The 5,721-nt window shown below is 48.3% G+C and overlaps 1 pseudogene; it reads left to right on the top strand.

Moving 5' to 3' along the window:
• Nucleotides 1-4,273: 4,273 nt before the first annotated feature.
• On the top strand, nt 4,274-5,274 carry LOC109730735 (large ribosomal subunit protein eL38 pseudogene; annotated as a pseudogene).
• The last annotated feature ends 447 nt before the right edge of the window (nt 5,275-5,721 follow it).

Genomic DNA, 5,721 nt, shown 5'->3' with positions numbered 1-5,721 from the left:
TGACTGTAAAATGGCGATAAGAAGTCTAGATGCCCTAGCAAAGCGTCAGAGTTCTCACCCTCTACTGAACATACTAGTCTCTGAACACTCTATGTCTTTGATATAACCCTGTCTCTATGGCAAGCTTGTACTCTTCCTTCAAGACCCAGGCCAGATGCCTCCTCTCCTGTGAGGCAATCCTTCTGAGGAAAATTAAGTGTCTCCCAGTTCTGAGAGGCCCCTGAGTGTTTATTGGCCATTGCTTGATGACAACACGGACTGTTGGGATTGTCCAGGCTGGGGATCCATGATGGCAAAGGTGTGCCTTACCCTCCTGTCCACTGCAGCACCTGGCACAGCGCCCGGCACAAAGTCCGGCCAACCACGTGAACGAGCAAGCAGAGCTCAGGGCCTGGAAAGAGTCTGGTTCATAGAGCGATGTCTGGAAACTGGCCCTCTTTGTGTCAAATTCTGGCTCTGCTAGGAAATTTACAGGAAAGTTTTCTATTCAAAGTTATCCTAGTGGTTGATATAGCTTGCGTTCTAAAGCCTCCTAGATCCCTGGAGAGAAAACCATTTTGGGGTCCAATCTTGAGTGGCTTTGAAACACTCCTGAATTCTCCTTTGATTCACTTAAAATGTAGAGATCATTTCCTTCCACAATATTTTTCCAGACAGCCTATCTTGTATTTTGCTAGCGGGACTATAATCTTATGGGATGCACATTATCACTGTCCTCTCACAGGCAGAGAAACTGAGGCCTTAGAGCGGTGGCTTCTCAAGCATGCTTGCATGAAATATCTCTTGGGAGAGTCTTAAAAACTCCTGCCACCCAGACCAATTATATCAGAATGCTGGGGGTGGGCCCAGGCATCAGTTTTGCCAAAACTCCCCACGCGACTCCAATTTCCAGCCAAGTTGAGAACAAACACCACCCTGGAGAATTTAGATTCCATATCCATGGTGACTGCGAGGTGGTGGATTCAGGGCTAGAACCCCAGGCTCTGGCTCATGCTGGGCTTGCTTTTGGCACCCACACCGTCTCTGCGTTACGACCTGCGTTACGTCATGCCTGTTACATGGAATTAAGTTCCATTCCAGAGGGGCTGCTTCCTCTGTGGTGACAGGGGTGGGTCTTCTGGTCTCTTTCCCCCCATATGTAAACTAGGAGCACTAATAATCCTTCTCTACTAAAGCTTCTGTTTGAATCCAATGAGATGAAACTCTATAGATGGGGCAATTTTTAAACCAGAGGGTCATGCAATATTATATAGTTAAGAAACAGTCATTCCTATCATGAAAATAGATCCTTTTGAGCAGCCTGGCTTGTTGTAGAAGACATGGTGTGAGCCTGAGGCTGGCAAGCTTGAGCTCTGGGGGACAGAGGCAGCACCCCTCCACTGCAGCATCGGGATGGGAACTTTCAGTAGCACGTATTTAGAGCTGTGTCGGAGTCTCACCTTGGGCAGGGCATCTTCTTAGTATGTTGTTCTAGTCAGCTTTCTGCCTCCAAGGGTATGGTAATTTGCCTACCCCCTGAAAAGAGACCAAACGCAGACTGAGTATTCTGCAGGCAAAATCATACTTAGAGTGTCTCAGGTTATCAGAGTAAGTGGTAGTTGTCTGATTATAAAGTGGGAAGATATTATTCAGACATGGATGTATCTGTAATCAGCAGTGATGAAAAAGGAGGTGTACAGGAAGTGAATGGTAATTAAAGGGGATTTAGGGGACATTTTTACTTGGGTGTATTGAGTCTTATGCTTAGAGAATGACCCATTGCCTGTAATTTCCAGGGACCAATTAGCATTGCATTGCTCATGAGGTTTGGGAATATGGATACATGCATTCTATTTTTGGAAGGATTCAAACAGCATTATTCTTGAAAAGATCTAATAAGTTTGGTTTCTGATCAATAAAAATACAGAATAAAAATCTGGTCTTCGCTTGTAGTTGCAGAGGATAATTAGGCTAAAGCCTGCTCACTCATGTTCAGGAGAGTTATTCTGAGAAGTCTAAGACCAAAAGGATTTGGAGACAAAGAATTATACTTCCAAGGGAAGGAAGACAAGTAATTTGAGCTGGTAGTGGGGCCATCGAACCGGGAACATGGAGAACCTGATTCGATTTCTCATCTGCCAGCTGGCTGACTTGTAAGGTCATCTTTTTGTTTTTAGGCTTATTTAGCTCTTAGCTACTGGACAGGCATAGATTGAGAATCAGGTAAGCAAGTGTTAGCTGACTCTTTTCAACTCTGATACTTAAAATTTAACGCATTCATAGGTTTGATAGCTTGCAAAAGAACTCGGCTTTCCTGACCTCAGACTGTTGATGCTAGTGTTTCCCGAAAAGAAGCCTATCAGAGTTCTCCAGGTTCTGCGAGAGAACATGGCCACAGTGTAGACAGCTGACAGGCACTGGCGCAGACAGCCTCCTTTGACACTCCAGAGATGGTGAGACCCCTTGCCTTTGTGCTCGTGCATAGCCTGACCTCATGAACTGAATCTGTGTAAAGACCCCCTCCCAAATTATGCAGACTTCTTTTACAGTGGGAGTAAAGCAGAGACAACCTTGTTTCATATGCAAATTGTAGGAAATGTTCCACCTGTCCCTGTGGCTTCCCTTGACTTAGAAAATCATTCATAGCCCCACTGCCGTCTGGGGGGGAACATTCACAAACTCCCCTCGTCCCTTTAAATGGATGTTTAATAAGCTTGGAAATGGGATTGCCTCCAAGAAAGCCAACATCGGAGAATTAGAGCCCGTTTCCTTAGATGAATATGAAACTTTAAAATAGTCCAAGAAGACCCCTGCAATCCCTGCTAAATGAGATTTGATTTCTCTTTAAGCTGTTTTTAATAGCTGGAATTAACAGAACATTGCTGTTTACCAGCTAATAGGTCTGTGAGCAAGTGTCTGGCTTTGTGCTCACGGTGGTGCGATTTCACCTGTGTTCACACGGCAACGCCTCGGGTTGGCGGGTCTCTCCACAAAGGGAAGCCAAGCGCGTTGCTCCCGGAGTGACCCTGCCTTCTGCTTGCCACCCTCTTCCTGCTTCCCTGTCACATCTCTGTCCCTGTCTCTGCATCCTTCCCTTATTTCTCAATATATTCATTTTGTCTTTTTGTGGGGTTGGGGGAGCAAAGGAATTGTCCCCAGATTCTGCCTCGGGTCTGTGTGTTTCGGAAGCAGGAAGTGAGGGGAGTGAAGAACCCTAGACAGCTTGGCTCCGATAGGTAGTGGAGAGAAACGCAGGCCCGAGGCAGGTCAGACTCTGGTGGCCTTCGGGAGACCAGGTCTTCCTTTGTGCAGTTTGTTCTGTGACGCCATCCGGGATCACAGACACGCGTGCGTACGTGAGGAAGAGGCAGCTGGGAGGCTTGTGTCAAATAGGAAGGGGCCGTCTGCTCTTTAAACCTGTGTTGTCTACCCCAAAGCACAAACGACAGTTAGCTACAATGGTTAATATTAGTCATAATCAGTGTTAGCACTATTTTTGAGCATTAACAACATGTCAGACCCTGAATTTTATGTGCATCTTGTCATCTACTCCCCTCAACTGCTTTTGGATGTGAGGTAATCATTCCCATTTTACAGACAGGGAGCCCAGACAAACTCATCATCCTGAGACTCACAGCACAGCTGGCAAAGGGCCAAGCAGGATTTGAACCCAGGGCTGCCTGACCCCAAGCGAGATGCTGGCAAGGCTGCTGACGGGAAACCCTTCCACAGCACTGCCTGCCGGGAGCTCCTCTGGGCACTCTGCCTTATTCACTCACCCAGGCTTCACAGCGCCCTGCGAGGAGGGACTTTTAGGATTTCCCACTTTCCAGCAGAAGAAATGGAGGCACAAGAGGTTATGTGCCCTGCCCGAGCCACACGGCCCGCCCGGTGCCAGGCAGGGGCAGGCGCTCCAGGGTCCCGGTGCTGAAACCACAAGGCGGCACGGCTCCCTGTTCCCTAAGCTCTGGAGACGGCACCTGCCGTGTTCGAATCCACTTGACGACCTACAAGTGTCCAGTCCCTGCCACACTCCTCTCTGGCAGGGAGACAACTGGAAACACCACCGCCCCGTCAGCTTGGGTGGGTGGGCAGGGGGCTTGCAAAGGGGCTGCCCACTCCCCTTCTGACTGTCTTTCTGATTTGATTTTGGAATTCCTGTCTTTAAACAAGAGCTACTAAAAGTGGGGTATCCTCTTGATAACTGCAGTCGTTTCGGCTGAGTCCCGCACTGCCAAGGATGGGGCGTCCTGGGCCTGGTGCCCGTCTGAGGACGGCCCTGCACCTGTGCTAGATGGCGGAGGAAGCAGAGAGGCTGCGCGGGGAAGGAGCCCCGTACACCAGCGAACAGACCCAGGCATCTGTCCATCCGTCCAACCGGTGTGAACAGACCCCTCGTCTCCTGTGCCAGGGTCCCAAGTCATGGGCAGGTGCTTGGCATAGTCCAGCAGAGATCAGCAGAATAAGTGGTTGTCCAGAGGAGAGGGGGTTAGAAAAGAAAGCCTTCATAGAAGGCTTTGTGATCTTCTGACCTCTTCTGGAAAGGGGAGAGGGCAAAAGGGGCTCATGGATATTTAGAAATTTCCTGGAACCATCTGGTGACCTGGAGGGGTGATGTCCTTTCTCGTTTCATTCTGCTGGTGCTGATGTCACTCCTCACCCCACCCATCAAGCCAGCCTCCTCTGTCTCTTCACTCACCTTGTCAAGCTCCCTTTCCTCATTCGCAGTGAGTTGCGGGGACGTGAGAAATAACAGACACTGCTAACACTGTGGGAGCATGTTAATAAATCACTTTAAATTATTAAAATTGATACTGGGTTTTTATGCAGTAGTTTATGATTTATAATTTATTAAGCACGTTATTTGTCACCTGGTTAAGCAAGAACAACCAATATTTCAGTGGGGGTCTGATTGCTCACTGCCCTTAACCAACATGGAATGGGAGAGACGGGCCTTTGCTGAGGAGAGTGGTGGGATGCCGCCTGGGGCTTGGCGGGGGGGTGACCTCCTGGCTTCTTAGTTCACAGATCATGAAGACAGTCCAGGTCTCTCGGGCAGTACACAGGCTGTGCCCTCTCCCTGTGCTTTGAGACATTGAGGAAATCATGAACTTTCTGCTCACAGCCAGGAGGAAGGGTGCCAAATCTTCCAGGATTGAGAAAAATAAGAATAATGTGAAGTTTAAAGTTAAATGCAGCAGATACCTTTATACCTTGGTCACCACAGACAAAGAGAAGGCAGGGAGACCGAAGCAGTCCCTGCACCCTGGCTGGGCAGTGAAGGAGCTGAAATGAACCAACCAGACGTGCTGATTTGAATTGTATTAAAATTTCAAAAACAAAAACAAAACCAACAACAATAAAAATAAATAAACAAAGACAGTCCAAAGCCGTCTGAATGCCCAGGATAGGCAGAGACATGAAAAGTGCACACACTTTCTCTCCCTCGCATGTCTCCCTTCTCCTGGGGCAAGAAAGGGAGTGGGCAACTCGCATTCCCGCTGTCCAGTCCCTCCTGTGCCCACCATCCCTCCCTGAGTACTTATGGAGCGCCTACTGTGTGCCAGGCACTGCTGGAAGCAATTGTGATATATCAGTATACAAAACAAACCATGATCCCTGCCCTTGTGGAGCTTATCTGCTAGCAGGAGGAAAGAGATAATAGAAAATAAACGCAATAAATCTGTACATGTGAGAGCAGATGAGCAGGTGTAAGTGCTATGTCCTAGCTGGAGCTGCTAT

The sequence above is a fragment of the Microcebus murinus genome, chromosome 4 (genome assembly GCF_040939455.1).
Source record: "Microcebus murinus isolate Inina chromosome 4, M.murinus_Inina_mat1.0, whole genome shotgun sequence".
Lineage (NCBI taxonomy): Eukaryota > Metazoa > Chordata > Mammalia > Primates > Cheirogaleidae > Microcebus > Microcebus murinus.
The sequence above is the reverse complement of the archived record's forward strand: the minus strand, read 5'-3'. Positions and strand labels throughout refer to the sequence as shown.